The 20967-nt window shown below is 43.0% G+C and overlaps 1 pseudogene; it reads left to right on the top strand.

Annotated features, from left to right (window-relative positions):
- The first annotated feature begins 7814 nt into the window (after positions 1-7814).
- On the top strand, positions 7815-8618 carry LOC146798819 (protein FAM78B pseudogene; annotated as a pseudogene).
- The last annotated feature ends 12349 nt before the right edge of the window (positions 8619-20967 follow it).

Below are 20967 nucleotides of genomic sequence, written 5' to 3'. Positions count from 1 at the left end.
TTAGTCTTATAAATAGTGAGCATCTCTTGAGGGGGATTTGTGCTTAACCTGGTGGCACATTTTTGTAGGGTCAGGCAGGCGCTTCTAAATAGTGATGGCCTGGTCTTAATGGCACAGTTCGATGTGCCTTCTTTATCAAATAAAACTCCCAGATACGAAAAGTTGTTGGTAAATTCTATAGTGGTATCCAGGATTTTAATGGCATGACAGGTACCTGTTTTCCTACCACACTTGATTATAAATGTTTTGGTTTGGTTCACTTGCAGATCGAAATCTAACATATAGCTGACAAAATCAATAAGTACAGACTGCATCGCAAGGGGGGTACGGGCCAGTAGAACAGCGTCATCAGCGTAAAGGAGGGCGGGCACAGGACGATGACCCACCTGGGCGAGATCTAAGGTCAAAGCAGTGCCTACATTGTTTATATAAAACGAAAAGAGAAATGGTGCTGGGGCGTAGCCCTGTCTCACCCCTCTCTCTACGCTGAAAGGCTAGGTACATTCACCCCTGGTCCCATATCTAACCCTTACTTTCGTACCAGAGTACAAGTCCCTCAAAAAGGTGATGATCAAAGGCACCACTCCCATATCGGTCATAATTGCCCATAGCTTAGAGTGATTAACACAGTTAAAAGCAGAAGACAGGTCTACAAATCCAAGGTATAAATTCCCTCCCTTAATCTTGGTATATTTTCCAAATAACATACTCAAGTTGAGACCCTGTTCTATAGTCCCCACCCTGGTGCAAAACCCATATTGGAGGCCGACAGAATACCCTTAGATTCAGTCCACTCTTGAAGCCTGTTTAAAATTATTCGGCCCACTATTTTCACTGAGGAGTAAAGCAATTAGATCGGACTATAGCAGACAGGGTTATGTCGGTCTCCTTTTTTATAGATCGGAACTATTATGGATTCCGCCCATGTTGGAAGAAAACATAAGTTGCAACAAGCCCTTAAAATAACAGTTAAAATAGGTCCCCCACAAAGCAATGTTGGCTTTAATCAAGTCCACAGGGAGAGCGTCGGGACCAGGTGCCTTTCCCCCTTTACTAGCTTTTATTGCGTTATTGACTTCTCCTAAGCTAAATGGTGTAACAGTGTTAATTTGTCTTAGAACTGAATTGTCGTTAAGTTCAAATGCCTGGACAGGGTCTATTGTAAGGGTGGTTGCCGAATAGATGCTAGAATTTTGTTTTATCCAATCATCCTCTGGGATCGCAACCACGATCCCAGGTTCAACATCCTTTCTCAGTGGTGTGGAGTTGACTACCTTCCAGAACGCATTATTATCGTTGTTAGTGCTTGCTTCAGGTAAAGCATTCCATGCCTCTTCTCTTAATTATGTTTTCCTTTGTTTCACTGCCTGTTTATAGGCTGATCTGCAGGACTGTACCTCGGCTCTACACCTAGGGTTTTTGTGTAATGCCTCTTTTAGCCTCTTATTAGCCTTAGTGCACAATGAATCAAACCAACCACTTCTTCTCTCCTCTTTTTGGTTTTCATAGTTGTATAAAGGCTCTCCTTTACAGTCTGCATAATTGTCAAAATGGCATTAATGGTCTCCTTTATCTGTGAGGTATCATCTAGGGCTTAGTTGCTCATCCTGCGGGGAGCTATCCCTGGTGCTGAAACAAATACCTTTTTTGCCAATATTCAATGTAACCTATCGGACGTGTCCTTTCTTTCAGAAATGTATTTATTTGAGGTCGTATATATCCGGGATATGTTTTTTTTCTTTTTGCATGATCTTTCTGTAGTGTGAGGCCTGTTTATTAGAACGCTAGAATGCCTCGTTTTATTTATTTATTTATTTATAATGGCATTTTTACTGCTGTACGTTTTTTCTCATGCCCTCTCCTGTCCACAAAATGATCATGGCAATAGTATCATTTCTCACCATTGGTAGAGCACATGTCAAAACGCGAATGGCTGCTGGCGCTTTCGTGTAACCCAGAGGTTAGTAAAAAAAACACGAGCACAGCCGCACATTTGAAAAGGTAGAAGTGGAGAAATGCCCCAGGTGTCTGTTCCGCTGTGTCTAGCAGCTGGCGCCAATGAACGGTTTTAATTTAAAGCGCTGGCTGCCATCCTCGGGTCCTTTCTGCGCTATAAATGCTTGTAATGTTTACTCAAGTCAATTGCCATCCTTGGAAGCATGAAAGGCTGAGTGGGATCTTCAAGTGAAATGAAACTGTGACTGGCAGGCTATAGAAAGATCTCGGCCGTAGGTATCTTTTCCCACTGAGTTATCTCACTGAAATTGCAACTAACCCGCTGAGCAATAGGTGATACTGCAGGTCACGTCAGGGATCGCCAGTGCGGTAGCGGCCTCTTAAATGAAGGTTCACAGTTCATCGGCTGGTAAGCCTAAACCAGAGCATTGATGTAGTAACTCAGTTTCTCTCGTCAGTCCTAAAGCACCCGCCCACCTGGGCCTACCTGCTTCCTGCGCCCTCAAAGACCCAAAGAAGTCTCACCTAAGCTTCCAGCACGTTCTTGCGTGTTCCACATTTTCATAAACGCACACATCTGTTTGTTCCCACTTGTCAGTTTTAGGATATTCCTATGAACATACGATGTAATGGTATGTGTTGTAAAAACATGTGATATAATGGTAGTTGCGATGTAAAAACCGCATTGCAAAAGCATGCGTTGTAATGGTTTGCGTTGTATCATCATATATTCCTACACATGGCAGATCAAAAGGGGGCATATGCATCTTTGTTTCTAATACCTTACCACCTGTAAGAATAGTTAAAGCATTAATTAACCCCTATTATCAAGTAATTGTGTGTGAAGGTTCAGGTCAGGCCAGGCTAGCAGTGATTAATTTGTATAACAATGCTCCAAGTTGTGAAATGATAACAAACTTGAATAAACTGGACAAGTATCTGGAACATTTGGACAACAGTAGCAGAAAGAAGCTTTCCTGTGGGGTGGCGACTTTAACATCCAATTATGTAGTTCACCCTCCGACAGAATATGTGGAATGAATAAGCTAGATGAGGTGGGCCAAACTCATTTTAATTACAATCGACATGGAGATATATTAAACTAACCCATTTATAAGTTTGATCTATCATGCTCAAATGAAATTTAAACTCTGCATGCCCAACTTAGGTGTACCTTTAATGGGAGAAACTCCAATACTACTATTGATTATGTTTTATCATCAAACAATTTCGCCACCCATGTCTTCAATTTTAAAACCCACTCTATCCCTTTAAGTGATCATTTTCCGCAATCGATACAATTTCACCAGTGTTAATTACTAGAAAACAGCATTGTCATAGCTTGGCTCACTTAGAAGAACTCGAGTTAGCACCTCTCAATGACTACTCCCGGCGGTGGCAACTGATTACACCCAAGGGGTTTTTAAGAAAACTAATCTGTGATGCAGGGGAAGCCTTTGAGATTTACTTAGATTGTAGGTACTCATAGTACGGCCCGCGGGCCGCCAGCGGCCCGGCAGGCCTTCATTGGCGGCCCGCGGACCTTGCCTTGCAGTTTCCACCGCCGGCAGTAAACACAAAAGATGACTGCAGAAGCAAACGTAGTGAATACGTATTAAATAGGTATTCACTACGTATGCTCCTGCAGCCATCTTCTGTGTTTACTGTCGGCCTCTGTGACGTCAGGGCACCTTCGGAAAGCTTCCCAAAAGGCCCTTTAAAAGTTAGGTGTAAGCGCTTTCACAGTTGACTTTTAAACAGGCCTTTTGGGAAGCTTCCTGTTTGACAGAGACAGATAGAGGCAGAGAGACAGATAGAGGCAGATAAACAGATAGAGGCACATAGACAGATAGCGGCAGTGACAGATAGAGACATATAGAAACAGAGACAGATAGAGGCAGAGACAGATAGAGGCAGAGACAAATAGAGACAGGGACAGACAGAGATAGATAGAGGCAGAGACAGGGACAGACTGACAGATAGAGGCAGAGACAGATAGAGGCAGAGACAGACAGAGACAGCAATAGAGAGAGAGAGACAGAGAGAGACAGAGATAGAGGCAGGGACAGATAGAGGCAGTGACAGACAGACAGATAGAGGCAGAGACAGAGACAGGGACAAACAGACAGAGGCAGAGACAGACAGAGACAGAGAGGCAGAGAGACAGAGAGACGGAGAGGGAGACGGAGACAGAGGGAGAGAGAGGGAGGGAGAGGGAGGGAGACAGAGGGAGGGAGAGGGAGACAGAGAGAGAGGGAGACAGAGAGAGGGAGACTGAGGGAGTCAGAGAGAGAGGGAGTCAGAGAGAGAGGGAGACAGAGAGAGGCCGATGGAGACAGAGGGAGGGAATCAGGGGGAAACAGACAGAGGGAGACAGACAGAGGGAGACAGACAGAGGGAGACAGACAGAGGTAGACAGACAGAGGGAGACAGACAGAGGGAGACAGACAGAGGGAGACAGACAGAGGGAGACAGACAGAGGTAGAGAGAGAGCAAGAGAGGGAGACAGAGGGAGGGAGACAGATAGAGGGAGACAGAGGGCGACGGACAGAGGGAGACAGACAGAGGGAGACAGAGGGAAGGATATAGAGAAAGGGAGATACAGACAGAGGAGACAGAGGGAGAGAGAGAGGGAGAGGGAGACAGAAGGGGACAGACAGAGGGAGGGAGACAGACAGAGGGAGACAGATGGACAGAGATGAAGGGAGGGAGACAGAGGGAGGGAGACAGAGGGAGGGAGACAGAGGGAGGGAGACAGAGAGAGGGAGACATTGGGAGGGAGACAGAGAGAGGGAGGGAGAAAGAGAGAGAGGGAGGGAGAGAGCGAGAGGGAGACAGACAGAGGGAGACTGAGGGAGTCAGAGAGAGAGGGAGACAGAGAGAGGGAGACAGAGAGAGGCATATGGAGACAGAGGGAGGGAGTCAGGGGGAGACAGAGGGAGAAAGTCAGAGGTAGACAGACAGAGGTAGACAGACAGAGGTAGACAGACAGAGGGAGACAGAAAGCAGGAGAGAAAGAGAGGGAGACAGAGGGAGGGAGACAGATAGAGGGAGACAGAGGGAGACGGACAGAGGGAGACGGACAGAGGGAGACGGACAGAGGGAGACGGACAGAGGGAGACGGACAGAGGGAGACGGACAGAGGGAGGTGGACAGAGGGAGACAGACAGAGGGAGACAGAGGGAAGGATATAGAGAAAGGGAGACACAGACAGAGGAGACCGAGGTAGAGAGAGAGAGGGAGAGGGAGACAGAAGGGGACAGACAGAGGGAGGGAGACAGACAGAGGGAGACAGACGGACAGAGATGGAGGGAGGGAGACAGAGGGAGGGAGACAGAGGGAGGGAGATAGAGAGAGGGAGACATTGGGAGGGAGAGAGAGAGAGGGAGGGAGAAAGAGAGAGAGGGAGGGAGGGAGACTGAGAGAGAGGGAGACAGACAGAGGGAGACAGGGAGAGAGAGAGGGGGAGGGAGAGAGAGAGAGGGAGGGAGACAGAGAGGGAGGGAGGGAGACAGAGAGAGAGAGAGATAGAGAGAGGGAGGGAGACAGAGGGAGAGAGATGGAGACAGAGAGAGGGAGAGAGATGGAGACAGAGAGAGGGAGAGAGAGAGAGAGAGAGAGAGAGAGAGAGAGAGAGAGAGAGAGAGAGAGAGAGGGAGAGAGAGAGAGAGAGAGAGAGAGAGAAGTGTGTATGCTGGGTCTGGTGGCTCAGTGGACGAATGCATCCGCTGCAGGGGCCTGTGTTCAACCTCATGGACACAGTTTTTTTACCCCTCTAGCCATGCCCCCCTCCCCCACTGACCCCGCCGCCACCGGTGCGGCCCTCTGCCACAAACCACACTGTAAATCTGGCCCCCAAGAGAAAGTTTGTGAGTACCCATGTTCTAATATATGCCAAAGGCAAAAGTGGAACTGGTCCAACCAATTTTGTCCGCAGATTGACAAAGCAAGAAAGCACGTCAATAAGTCTGTTTCTGCTTTCCTCAGAGACTATGGTATGGGTTCTATATACCACAACAACTTGCGTTACAACATGCAAGACATTTATAGAGGAGACGGTGTACATTTCAATGATGAAGGGAACAGAGTCTTCCTCTTGAACTTTAGACTCTGCATCGGTACTTACTTGTAGGTACCGAAAAACACTCAATGAACACAAGGGCTCTTTTTAGAGCCACCTAATATCTAAACACTTAAACTTGATTTTTATTTCTATTTTTTTAAATGTTTTTCTTCGGGTGCGCGCAGAGTGCGCGCACCTCGCGATGTTTTTTAAAAAATTTTAAATCTTTTTTTTTTGCCCTTCGTGGTCCTACTGTGACCCCCTGACAATGGCTAGGGGGTCAAGAACTCCCTACCCTGCCCCCTATTCACGTTCTCCACCTTTCCTTTTCAGTGCGACAGACAAAATGGCGGCCGATAATTCCTGATTTCGACCGATTCGAATGTTTACAAACATGTAACAACCAATCAGAATTACGCTCGCGCAAGGCAGGGTGCGCGCACAGGGCTTGCACAGTGCGCGCACCCTGCGCGCGTATAGATATTGATATGCTTTTAAATGCTATTTTCTCAGGAAATACTGAACAGATTTACACCAGACCTGCAAAAGGCACTTCCTTGACCTTATGGCTACCTCTCTGCCAAATTTCAAGTAATTCTGTTCAGCCGTTCGGGCTGTAGCTGTGTCTAAAGGTCCTATGGGAAAATGCATGGGGAAAACGCGTTTTGGGACCCCCCTTTTTTCTCGACCTCCACTTGACGAATCACCCCGAGACTTTCAGGGTAGGAGCTGAGCGGAGCGCCCCATTAGTTTTGAAAATTTTGCGACGATTCGTCAACCGGCGCCAAAGTTATTCAAAATAGAATTTTGAGATTTCCTATGGAAACACGGTCCTAACTATAACTATCTACTGGCGACCGCCAGTAGATAATATATATATATATATATATATCTATTATAAAATGCCTAATTTTATTTATTTCTCTTAAAATTATCAATTTTTTGTTTCTTACTGACTAAAGAATTTATTTGCTGGGTAGTATCTCTTTTAACTTTCTTGCTGTTTTTTAAATTGAGCAAATGCTGGAGAACATTTTTGTAAAATACTTGTTAGTATTTATGATTTATGTGTTATTATTGTGTTCCTTAAATACTTAAAACGCACACTTACTTCTGTCTGTTGATGGCACTGTTAGGCTTATCAAATGCTTTATTCTTCTCTCGCTCGAAAAATGCGTGTGGTCACCGTGAAAGTCAGTTTACCACTGTGCTCAAAATGGTTGACGGCCGCTTTTATACGTTTTTAAGGGTAAACAATAATTTAAAGAAAATATATTTTGAAAACAGTTTTTTCTCGAGATTCAGAACCTGACAGAATGTATAATTATTTTGTTATGTCTTAATATGTTCATTAAAACATATCTTCATTGAATGTCAGCCATTTTGTCATGTTGCAGGATGAGGGACATTTATAAAAATAGTTGATGGACTCTCATTTTAAAATGGTTCAAATTGGTGGGTGTAAAATCTCTCTTTATCAATGTTTGTACTCTGTATTTATTCATTATTTTGGTTTTTGTGAACATTTGTTTACTTTTTATTATTATTACTTGGGTATTAAAATTGATCAGAACATTCAAAAGTACCTGAGCATTAATTTTAATACCAGAGTATTTATTTTAATAACCAAGTATTAATACTCCCCCACCCAAAACCCCTCTTTCCCTTGCTTCCCATTCCAGGGGTTTGGTTATACTATTAATAAAAAAAGAAATTTAATGAAAAAAATAAGAAAAAAATATGTGAAGTAATAGTATGCGTAGTATTAGTGTGCATTGTAATATAATGCATTGTAATGGAGGAGATCAAGGCGCTCATCTGCTCCAAGCAACGGGAAGAGCACTTCCGCGGTGTGGCAACACCGTGCTGTCAGAAGAAACAAGGAAACTCAAAACCGAACCCAAAATCTGTCCCTTGTTCCACCAAGAAGGGCCTAGGGGCATGTTAGTTTGGAAGGATTCACTGCACACCACCCTGAGCGGTTTACCTTCCCCAACGCCGCCCCCCAGCGTTCGGGGATAAGCATCGAGGGTCAAGCTGGGAGCTTCCTGATCTCTGAGAGGGAAAGGTAAAAGCCATCAGCGACTCAGACGGCGTCAGCTACCCTTGGTATGGGAACACCACTGAAACTGTGACCCTGATGGGCCCCACTAGCAAAATCTCTAGGTTCTGCGTCAGCATGAATGACAATTTCTACCCTAGCGTGACTTGGGCTGTGCCCGTGAGCGACAGCAACATGCCCCTCCTCACCCGCATCAAGAGAGACCAAAGCTTCACCACCTGGCTGGTGGCCATGAACACCGCCTCCAAGGAGAGGATCGTCCTGCAAACCATCAAGTGGCGCATGAGGGTGGACATCGAGGTGGACCCAGGGCAGATGCTGGGCCACCGGGCCAGGCTGGTGGGAAGGACTCAGCAGGAGCAGCTCCTGCTGCTCAGCCGGATGGAAACCATCCCACCCAATGCACTTGTGAAACCCAATGCCAATGATGCCCAGGTCTTAATGTGGCGGCCCAAGAGGGGGCCGCCCTTGGTGGTCATCCCTCCAAAGTAGGGGAAGGCTGCGCAGTTGGGAGAAAATGGACCGCTGGATTTCTGAGCCAGCACAGGTGTATCAAGAGAGGCAAGTTTGCCTCTGACCTCAAAAGCAAGGAGGATGTTAGCCTGTGCTCCTGCTTAAAAAGAAGTGGCAGTGTTTTCAAAATAGCTGCCATCTCTTAAATCATATTTTGAGTGCAGGGACAGCAATGGGCAGTCTTTCTATCTGAAGAGGGAGTGCCTCCCAGAAGTCATTATTGGAGGGGTATTTTGTAAAAAAAAAAAGTATGGCGGAGGAGGGCAGGTGCCTTCCTGAAAAGAGGTTTCTGTCCTTCCAATATGGCTGCTGCCACTTCAGGACGATTTTGTGAACAAGAACGGGGATGGACTATCATCCTTTGTAACAAGAGCTGCGGTACCTCGAGGATGACTGGTGTCACTGCAGGGATACTTTGTAAAAAAAAAAAGTACTGCGATGGATTTTGCTGCTTCCTGAAGTGAGAGGACATAACTTCAAAATGGCAACCTCCACTGCAGGGGGTGCATTTTGTAAACAAGCACTTCCAATTATTATTTTTATGACGATGGGAAAATGGATTGAGGAAATGTTTTTTTTATTATTATTATAAGTTTCAAATGTACTTGCTTGCCATGAATGAGTAGACAAAACCGGATCTGTGCCTGTGGCCAACGCTACTTTTTGTAACGGCTTGACGTGGCAGTGGAACACACTCCATACAGCAGGCATCCTTCCACCGACTTCCGGTACACAATTCTACCGACATAAAAAACAAGAAACAAGGGGGCGAGCTTACGAACGTGTGGAGGGGACTGGAATAAAGTATACACCTATGCATTGTTAGTGACGTCAACTCTACGCAAGCCTGGCGGGGTGGGCCTCAAGGGGGGTGGGGGCGGGGGACTGAGCTATGGCAGGGTCTGGAAGCGCTGAGCGAGTCCGGGTGTTCGTGTAGGGCATGGGTACTCACAAACTTTCTCTCGGGGGCCAAATTTACAGTGTGGTTTGTGGCCGAGGGCCGCACTGGTGGGGGCGGGGTCAGTGGGGGAGGGGCGGGGCTAAAGCCACAAAAAAACTGTGACCACGAGGTTGAACACAGGTCCCTGCAGCGGACGCCTACATCCACTGAGCCTCCAGACCCGATATATATATATATACACACATATACACTCGCTCTCTCTCTTTCCCTCCCTCTCTTTCCCTCCCTCTCTCTCCCCCCTTCCTCCATCTGTCACCCTCTCTCTCCCTCTCCCTCCCTTTCCCTCCCTTTGTCACCCTCTCTCTCTCTCCCTCCTTCCTTCTCCCTTTCCCTCCCTCTGTCACCCTCTCTCTCTCCCTCCCCCTCCCTTTCCCTCCCTCTGTCACCCTCTCCCCCTCCCCCTCCCTTTCCCTCCCTGTCACCCTTTCTCTCTCTCTCTCTCTCTCTCCCTCCCCCTCCCTTTCCCTCCCTCTGTCACCCTCTCCCTCCCCCTCCCTTTCCCTCCCTCGGTCACCCTCTCTCTCTCTCTCTCCCTTTCCCTCCCCCTCCCTTTCCCTCTCTCTGTCACCCTCTCCCTCCTACTCCCTTGCCCTCCCTCTGTCACCCTCTCTCTCTCTCCCCCTCCCTTTCCCTCCCTCTGTCACCCTCTCTCCCCCCCTCCCTTTCCCTCCCTGTCACCCTCTCTCTCTCTCTCCCTCCCCCTCCCTTTCCCTCCCTCTGTCACCCTCTCTCCCTCCCCCTCCCTTTCCCTCCCCGTCACCCTCTCTCTCTCCCTCCCCCTCCCTTTCCCTCCCTGTCACCCTCTCTCTCTCTCTCTCCCTCCCTCTGTCACCCTCTCTCCCTCTGTCTCCCTCCCTCTGTCTCCCTCCCTTTGGCTCCCTCCCTCTGTCTCCCTCTCCCTCCGTCTCAACCCCTTTTGGCTCCCTCCCTCTGTCTCCCTGTTCCTTCCTCCTTTTCCCTCCCTCCCTCTCCCTCCGTCTCCCTCCCTCTACCTCCCTCCTTTTCCCTCCCTCCTTTTCCCTCTCTCCCTCCCTCTGTCTCCCTCCCTCTACCTCCCTTTGTCATCCTCTGTCATCTCACACTGCGTGTGTGCCAACCGGCTGACGCAGCTTCCAGGGCACACCAACAGCCGCACCCGAGCACTTCACAGGTCTTTAAAAGACCATTTGCATATCAATTGTTGTTTTTCACCTCCTCTGAGGCCCCGCAGCTCCACTCGGACTATCCCTGGAACGCCCGGCCCCCACAGAGCAGAGACAGAGTTGCGCTGGTGCAACCGGACAGTGTTTAGGAACACTCATTATTTTAATGTTTTTTTAACCACGGGTACGATGTCATTAAGGTCCGCGAGCCGCCAAGGGAGGCTTGCCGGGCCTCAGGCGGCCCGCGGGCCGTACTATGAGTACCCGTGTATTAGAATATACAAAGGCAGTTTGTGGAAAAAGTGACATCTATTGCAGAAAGGTGTCCTTAATAAGCATTTCCAGATCTACCCCAGTTAAAGTGCCTAGGTCATTTCCACCACAGTGCACAATAATAAGGTTAGGCTGTGGCAGATGTAGAAAGGTTTTCACCAAAGGCATTAATTGGTGCCACTTTAACCCTCTCTGACCAATCCATTTAATGTCTACATTTGGCAAAGCAAGGTCTTTGAAAATACCTCTTTTTTCTGCATACTTTTCACTCCAGAAGACATAGCTATGACCTACAATCCACACTGTGAACATCTTTCAAGGAGAACAGGATGCACTCAGGAGGTGTCTTTCAGTAGAATGGCAATATGAAAAGAAAGACAGTTGAAAAATGGAGGCATACATACTTTTTTTTAATAAAAAGAACTCATTGGCTGATTCAAACCATTTTACAGTTAAAACTAGGCTGTATGTTTAAATTTTTAAAAGCATGTTTTGCATTGGTACAGAAAAATGTGTTCCCACTGAACATTACTTTGGATTTGCTGTTAGGTTTGAAAAGTCAAGCACTCTTGCTCTTTGGATTTGAAACATTGTGTGCTGAACTTCTGACCTCTCTGCTCACACCAGTGTTCCATGACATGTTGCTATGGTAGCAGGCAGAAGTCATGTTGGGGGAAGGGATGATTTGGAAAGGGGTTGAAAGTTGCAACCAATAGAAATGTGTGATTCCATTTAAAAAAATATGGGAAGGACTGTGATTTTACATTAACATGTATATGTGTGAAAAAAGAGAGGGAAACATTGCCATTTACTGGTTGTGGTGAGAGGAGAGAGGTGTACAGCTCTGAGATTCTGGCTCTGATAATCTGCTGTTTGAGTGCCACATTTCTTTCTCAACTAACTAATTTTAAAGGTGAGTTATGAGTTTGAGAGGGGATGTATGTGGTGATTTTTGATATAAATATTAGAAATGTCATTCTTCTTTTAAAGTTGTGTTTTACATTTTGTGTTTTAGGAGATATTTAACTGTCTTGAACTTGTAAGATATTATGGAGTATGTCTTCACTGTAAGTTAAGGTGTACTGGTATCACCGAGGAATACTGTTTTGTGCCTAGAATCACATCATGAGTCTGTCTGCACACAGGATTTGTTGTCAGAGATTTAATTTGTGTTGCTCTTGTTCTGTTAGCCTTGCACTCGCAGAAAAGGGGCAGTTTGTTTTCTTAAAGTGTGATGGTTAGCATTCAGCAGAAATCAGTTACTCACAAATGAGAGGCAAATGCAAACACATTTGAAAATAGCATGGTACATTTTCCTACCACTTTAAAAGTTGTGTTTTACATTTTATGTTAAGGAAGATATTTAAGTGCCTTGAACATGTTAGATATTATGGAGTATGTCTTCACTATAAGTTAAGGTGTACTGGTATCACCCAGGAATACTGTTTTCTGCCTAGAATCACACCATGAGACAGTGTGCACACAGGAATTGTTATCAGAGATTTCATTCATGTTGGTCTTGCTCTATTACCCTTGCACTCGCAGGAAAGGGGCAGCTTGTTTTTTGTAATACATGGTCATGGTGTCAAGGAGCTGTTAGGACATGTGCTCTTTTCTGCTTGTCTAATATATAAGAAAAAAGTGTCAGGCTGTCACAGTAATTATCACTTACTCCACCACAGTACTAAATGTGCTTTCAAATTGCCAAACAAAATATCGCTTTGTGGTTAGAATCACACCATGAGTCTGTGTGCACACAGGAATTGTTGTCAGAGATTTAATTTGTGTTGCTGTTGTTTTGTAAAACTTGCAGTTTTAAGAAAGGGCAGTTTCTTTTCTTCAACTGTGGTGGTTAGCACTCAGCAGAAATCACTAACTCAAAAATGAGAGGCAAATGCAAACACATTTGAAAATAGCATGGTACATTTTCCTACCAATTTAAAAGTTGTGTTTTACATTTTATGTTAAGGAAGATATTTAAGTGCCTTGAACTAGAAAGATATTATGGAGTATGTCTTCACCATAAGTTAAGGTGTACTGGTATGACCCAGGAATACTGTTTTCTGTCTAGAATCACACCATGAGACAACATGCACACAGGAATTGTTGTCAGAGATTTAATTTGTGTTGCTGTTGTTCTGTAAAACTTGCACTCGCAGGAAAAGGGCCTGGTATCACCCAGGAATACTGTTTTGTGCCTAGAATCACACCATGAGACAGTGTGCACACAGGAATTGTTGTCAGAGATTTAATTTGTGTTGCTGTTGTTCTGTAAAACTTGCACTCGCAGGAAAAGGGCAGCTTGTTTTCTTCAACTGTGATGGTTAGCACTCAGCAGAAATCACTATCTCACAAAAGAGAGGCAAATGCTAACACATTTGAAAACCACAGGGTAGATTTTCCTTCCACTCCTGCAATGGGTGAGGTAGTTCCTACATGTTCAAAACTCCAATTAACCTTTACCAAACATGTACTCTTACACACATATCTGCAGTCTTCATGCAGTTGAAAAAGTCTCCATGCAGATCTCTCTTGCAACTGACAATACACAGTCTCCAGAAACACACTCTTTGCACACATGCAGCAGCTTCTCCTACACTCCCATGCATAATACTCAGCTCTGTGTTGTGTTTCAGATAGCAGTGTATAATGCAAACACATTCAACGTCACCAAGGCTCATTTCCTTTGCTCTACTCTAATCACTCACCCTGTAACACATGCTGATGGTCTCAAGTAGCTGTTAGGACATGTGCTCTTTTTTGCCTCTCTAAAATATAAGGGAAATGTGTGAGGCCGTCTCAGTAATTATCACTTGCTCCATCCACAGTACTAAATGTGCTTTCAAATTGCCAAAGGAAATATCGTTTTCTGCCTCGAATCACACCATGAGTCTGTGTGGACAGAGGAATTGTTGTCAGAGATTTTATTTGTGTTGCTGTTGTTCTGTAAAATTTGCACTTTCAGGAAAGGGCCAGCTTGTTTTGTTCAAATGTGTTGGTTAGTACTCAGCAGAAATCACTATCAAAAAAATGAGAGGCAAATGGTAACACATTTCAAATCAACAGGGTAGATTTTCCTTTCAATCTTGTAATGGGTGAGGTAGTTCCTACATGTACAAAACTCCAAAAAACCTTTACCAAACATGTACTCTTACACACATATCTGCAGTCTTCATGCACTTGTAAAAGTCTCCATGCAGATCTCTCTTGCAACTGACAATACACAGTCTCCAGAAACGCACTCTTTGCACACATGCAGCAGTTTCACCTACACTCCCATGCATAATAATCAGCTCTGTGTTGTGTTTCAGATAGCAGTGTGTAATGCAAATACATTCAACGTCACCAAGGCTCATTTCCTTTGCTCTACTCTAATCACTCACCCTGTAACACATGCTGATGGTCTCAAGTAGCTGTTAGGACATGGGCTCTTTTTTGCCTCTCTAAAATATAAGGGAAATGTGTGAGGCTGTCACAGTAATTATCACTTGCTCCATCCACAGTACTAAATGTGCTTTCAAATTGCCAAAGGAAATATCGTTTTCTGCCTAGAATCACACCATGAGTCTCTGTGCACACAGGAATTGTTGTCAGAGATTTAATTTGTGTTGTTGCTGTTCTGTAAAACTTGCACTTTCAGGAAAGGGCCAGCTTGTTTTCTTCAAATGTGTTGGTTAGCACTCAGCAGAAATCAATATCAGAAAAATGAGAGGCAAATGGTAACACATTTCAAATTAACTAGGTAGATTTTCCATCAAATCTTGTAATGGGTGAGGTAGTTCCTACATGTACAAAACTCTAATTAGCCTTTACCAAACATGTACTCTTACACACATATCTGCAGTCTTCATGCAGTTGAAAAAGTCTCCATGCAGATCTCTCTTGCAACTGACAATACACAGTCTCCAGAAACACACTCTTTGCACACATGCAGCAGCTTCCCCTATACTCCCATGCATAATACTCAGCTCTGTGTCGTGTTTTAGATAGCAGTGTGTAATGCAAACACATTCAACGTCATCAAGGCACATTTCCTTTGCTGTAGTCTAATCAGTTACCCTGTAACACATGGTCATGGTCTCAAGCAGCTGTTAGGACATGTGCTCTTTTGGCTTGTCTAAAATATAAGGGAAATGTGTCAGGCTGTCACAGTCAGTCATGAAAGCTTTATTCGATTTTCAGAGTAAAATCATAAAAGCGTACATACATATAAATAAAGATACATTGCATATTTAAAACAGATAAGAGCAGTTAAAAAAGATAAAAAGACATAATATGGTTTTTAGGATGGTTGCATTGAGTTCCGAAATTTGATGACCAGTTTTAAAAAACTGAATACTGCAGAGGTAACACGTTCATCTTCTAATTGTAGGAGCCTAATCATAGCAGGTCTGCAGGTACGGATTCCCCAGGCTTTTAAAATCGGTTTTAGGAAGGCTCCTCTGGGCAGCTGATAAAATTTACAAAATAGAATACAATGTATATTTGATTGGGCAGAGATATTGTCACAGGGGCACAGTAAAATTTCATTAGACCAGAGGTTACAGACAGGGAATGTAATCATGCGAAAAAAGTTGCCAAATCTAAGACGGGTCAATAGCATTCGGGCATAGCAGTTTGGCTGAGTTAAGAGGTACCTTTGAAGGCCTTCGTTGATGGTTACTTTTTGGAAATCAGTGACTGTAGTTTTGGTTTTTTCTAAAGTCCATCTCTTAGAAGTTAGATGGTTGAGAGCCAACTTTCTTAGAGTTTTTCTGGGCACCATTTCCATACTTGATGGCCTCACAAAAAACTCCAAATGGCCAAGATCGGTCAACATATTTTTTACATATGCAAGCCACTTAATGTTTGTTAGACCATCAAGGCTAAAACAGTCAGTGATTAGGTCTCTGTTTAATGAGGTCTCTGGAGTAACCCAAATTTTATGCCACAAGAGTATGGGCGCAATTTTAATAACATCTGAGATGTACAGCATGCCCAACTCAATATGTATAAAATAAGTTGATGTTGATTTAGGGACTCCAAGTAAGTAACGTAAAAACTGATTTTCTGTTTGTTGTATCAAAGCTGGATTTTCAATCCCCCAAAGGCCTGCTCCATAGGTGGCAGTAGAAACGCATTTAGCTTTATAGATTTCAATCAGCTCTTTCACTGGCCTGCCACCTATTTTCGAGGAGAACTTTTTTAGGGCGCCTATTTCTCGAATGAAGGCTAAGTTTCTGGCATTAATTGCTGCTAGCCAGTTTCCTTTCCTATCAAAATTTATACCTAGGTAAGAAAATTGGTCTGTGGTCTCTATCCTCTTATTATCTAAGAAGATTGGGCAGGACATTTTCTTTGTGCCGGGTCCACAGGCCATCGTGAAGGTTTTTGAAATATTGATCTTTAGCCCTCGTTCTTTCATATAATTTGAAAATTTCTGGACGGCCCTCTGAAGGCCGATGTTAGTTCGAGACATGATGGCAGCGTCATCAGCATAAAGAAATAATGGGGCAGGAGTGCCCAGAATTGTTGGATAGTCATACTGAGATTCCATTAAGTGTTTGCCAATGGAGTTTATGTATAGGGTGAAAAGGAGGGGGGCTAAAATACACCCCTGTCTCACCCCTCTCTTAATAGAAAATTTGCCAGAGCACTCCCCTTTATTTCCAAAGCGTACCCTGGCTCCTGCCTCGCTATAAAGTGCTTTTATAAAGTGTAAAATATTCGAATCTATACCCATCTCTGATAAAATGGACCATAGTATCTCGTGATTCACGCAATCAAAAGCGGAACTCAGGTCCACAAACGTAACAAAAAGTTTTCCCTTTTTTGCCTGATTATATTTCGATAGAACTAAGGCCAAATTTAGGCTCTGTTCTATAGTACCTTTACCAGGGCTAAATCCGTACTGTAAATGTGACACTATCTTGTTCTCTTCCGCCCAGAGTTGTATTCTGTCTAAAATTGCCCGAGCTGCTACCTTCATTAATGCGTCTAAAAGCGATATTGGCCGGTAACAGGTGGGGTCGTCTCTGTCTCCTTTCTTGAAAATAGGAACGACTATGGCTTCAGACCAAGACGGTGGGAACCCATGTCGATTAGAATGGTTTAAGACATTTGTTAGCAGGGGGCCCCACAAGTCAGGTTCAGCTTTGTACACATCTGTCGGAACGCCATCGGAACCTGGAGCTTTGCCTGAGGGGCTATCATTAATTGCCTTTGTGATCTCCAGGCTAGAAAAGGTTATGTCTATAGGAAATGAGGAGGATAAAATTGTAGGTTTTTGGATAAGTAACCCATCCGCCAGTAAATTGCTATAATTGAGATCTTCATGTTTGTCATATAGAAGTTTAAAATGGTTCACCCAGGTTTCCCCATTAATGGCTATGTCTATAATATCTGACTGGTTATTTCGTAGATAAGGAGCATTGACAGCTTTCCAAAAAGCAGTGTTGTCCTTAGCTTTAGAGGCTTCAGTTAGAGCCAACCAGGCCTCTTTACGTAGTGTTTGTTTCCTCGATTTTACAGCCAAATTATATACTTTTCTACAGCTGCGAATCTCGACTGGCTGTCACAGTAATTATCACTTGCTCCATCCACAGTACTAAATGTGCTTTCAAATTGCCAAAGGAAATATCGCTTTCTGCCTAGAATCACACCATGAGTCTGTGTGCACACAGGAATTGTTGTCAGAGATTTAATTTGTGTTGCTGTTGTTCTGTAAAACTTGCACTTTCAGGAAAGGGCCAGCTTGTTTTCTTGAAATGTGTTGGTTAGCACTCAGCAGAAATCACTATCTCAAAAATGAGAGGCAAATGCTAACACATTTCAAATCAACAAGGTAGATTTACCATCAAATCTTGCAATGGCGAAGGTAGTTCCTACATGTTCAAAACTCAAATTAACCCTTACCACACATCTACTCTTATACGCATGTCTGCACTCTTCATGCAGTTGTGCAAGTTTCCATGCAGATCTCTCTTGCAACTGACAATACACAGTCTCCAGAAACACACTTTTTGCACACACGCAGCAGCTTCTCCTACACTCCTGTGCGTACTACTCAGCTGTATGTGGTGTTTCAGATAGCAGTGTGTAACGCAAACAGATTCAATGTCACTAAGGCTCATTTCCTTTGCTCTAGTCTAATCACTCACCCTGTAACACATGGTCATGGTCTCAAATAGGTGTAAGGACATGTGCTCTTTTCTGCTTCTCTAAAATATAAGAAAAATGTGTCAGGCTGTCACAGTAATTATCATTTGCTCCTCAACAGTAGTAAATGTGCTTTCAAATTGCCAATCAAATATCGTTTTTTGCCTAGAATCACACCATGAGTCTGTGTGCACACAGGAATTGTTGTCAGAGATTTAATTCATGTTTCTCTTGTTTTGTAAGACTTGGACTCGTAGGAAAGGATCAGCTCATGTGATAGGATTTGAAAAGTTGAAAAAAAAAATTGTAATGAATTAAAATTAAATAAAGGTATTTTTTTTTAGTTTTTTGCAGGTATTGCTGAGCAACAGTGAAAAAATATAAAGATGCCTATTAAGTCAAGAAAGAGAAAAGAAAAGAAACAACAACTATATTTGAAGACAACTGGTAAAAAAAAAAATAGGAGGAGAAGCTTGTGTTGGAAAACAGAAAAAGTCTTCTGGTAAGCAAACTAAAGAATTTTTAAAAAATATCTTCCAAAAAAAAAAATGATCGAAAGATAAATTCAAACAGTGTTTCAAGTACAAAACAACAACAGAGTGGACAGCAAAAACAAAATGCTAATGTAGACTCAGAAGTAAGAAAGAGTGACTTAACATGGAAAATAGATTTTAAAAACATTTGTCGAAAAATGTTTCAGAGAAGAGTGATGTTAAATTTGCTTAAGGATGTGAAAAAATATAAGAAGAAAACCAAATTTTATAAAAAAAAGAAATTAATTGAAAGTATTGTTACCAAGGCATTAGAAATAAAAAAAAAAACTATTCATTTTAATTTTGAACAGGATGCGTAGATTAGATAAATTAGTCAATGCAATGAAGTCACAAAGCAAAAGGAAAAGAGAAGTAAAAAAAATAACTTTTGTAAAGTGTTCTTAGGAGAATGGAAGCATAGTTCAAGTACTGAACCATTTTTTAATGAAGAGAGTTATCTTCAAAGTAATAGTTTGTTGCATGCAGTTGACACCAATGGTAGAGCATATGAAGTTAAGGATGGTTGTGTAATGGAAAAGGAGAAAATGGTTCCAAGAAATGAGGAAGAAGTGATGGCTGATGAGGTTATGGGGAGACGTCCTAAAGCCCCAGTGTACACTTGGAATTGTAGTAGTAGTATTTGTACTGTGCGTCAGGAATCTATTGATAAATTACGTGACTTTCTAAGAGAATATAGTAAAAAGAGTGTTAAACAGAAAATTAAGGTGCTTCAAAGACTAGATCCATGCAGAGTGAGAGAGAATACTGGTTTGCAAGGACATTCTCTGGCGTGTCTATCTAGGAAAGTGTGTCAAAGTGTTTTTCACCATTTTAGGATGCTGGCTGTTCATCATACTGAAATGAGAAAGTTTGTGAGAACATTGTATTTTGCTAAAAGTCCAGCACTAAAGTTAAATGAGTTGAATAATGCTCTGTTCCGTGGATCTGTATCAGATGTAGTGAAGGTTACTGATGAGATTCAGTTTTGTTAATTTGGTCCAGAACAAGAAAGTGCAGAAAATGACACAGTTATTGATGAAAATGTGGAAGAGAATGTAAAACTTACTGTTAGTAAAATTTTTGAAGATGAAATGACAAAATTTACTATCATCTCTAATGAAAGACCAAATATTACTTGTATTTGTTGCCGGAGAAGCCATTATAAAAATCAAACAAGGAATGTTGATCTGTATAAAAAAAGTGAAAATGAAGATAATTATAAGTGGAAAGATTTTGCAACATATATATTTCTGGAAAATTGTTTTGAATTGGGTGAAGATCAGCGTATTTGTAAATACTGTTATAACAAGTTAGAAGAAAATAGAATGCCAGCAAGAGCTGTACATAATAAATTAGAATTGGTTGATATTCCACCAGAACTTTCTGATTTAAATACGTATGAGTCTATACTCATTCAATGTGTCCATCCGTTTCAGACCATAGTGCGTATGGAGCCAAAAACAGGCAAATTACCTCCTTCGGATTTACAAAGAGGTTTAAAAGGAAGAGTTGTCTATTTGCCATTGGATTTGAAAAACAATATGGAAACAATTGATGCAGATACTTTGGAAACTGAACCATTGGTTATTCTGGTTAATGGTGTACCTACAAAGAATAAGAAAATTTGGCAGGAGCTGGTGGATGTACAAAAAGTACAAAGAGCAAATTTGTATTTGAAAAAAAATAATAAATGGTATGAAGCCATTTATATGGATGAAGATGAAGAAGAAATACTAGAAGACACAGGAATACCAACTGGGCAAATTGAAAAAGTGGATAAGTCAAAAGAAGAAGAAATTTATGAACATTTCAGCATACATCCTCTTCATTCTAAAGAAGTTATGGGGAACGCTATTGATCTGTTTCAGATGAAGAAAGCAAAAGGAACTCCTGTGAGTGTATGGGAGGAGAGCTTGGAAGCTCATTGTTTTCCCCAACTGTTTCCTACAGGAGAAGGTGGACGATATGATGAACGTCCAGTACAGATTCCTGCTTCGGAGTATCGGACTACAAGATTATATGCAGAAGATCCCAGATTTCGTCAAAGTATTCCTTATTTGTTCCATCTTTTATTTGAAAGTGACTTGTCTGCACTATCTTATGCAGTAAATCACATTTTGAAAACTGGAGTACATCTACATAATGTGTCAGCAAAGGATCAATTTGATGGCTTGTCAGCGTGGAACTAATGAATATTGGTACCGACGCCATGGAGAATTGAAGTGTATGTTACGGAATTTAGGAACTCCTACATGGTTCCTTACCCTGAGCTGTGCTGAGTACGCTTGGGATGATTTACTGGATTTTCTGCGAGAGGCAAATTCAAA

This window comes from Triturus cristatus, chromosome 9 (genome assembly GCF_964204655.1).
Source record: "Triturus cristatus chromosome 9, aTriCri1.1, whole genome shotgun sequence".
Lineage (NCBI taxonomy): Eukaryota > Metazoa > Chordata > Amphibia > Caudata > Salamandridae > Triturus > Triturus cristatus.
Note: the sequence above shows the minus strand (reverse complement) of the source record. Positions and strands in the feature narration are given on the sequence as shown.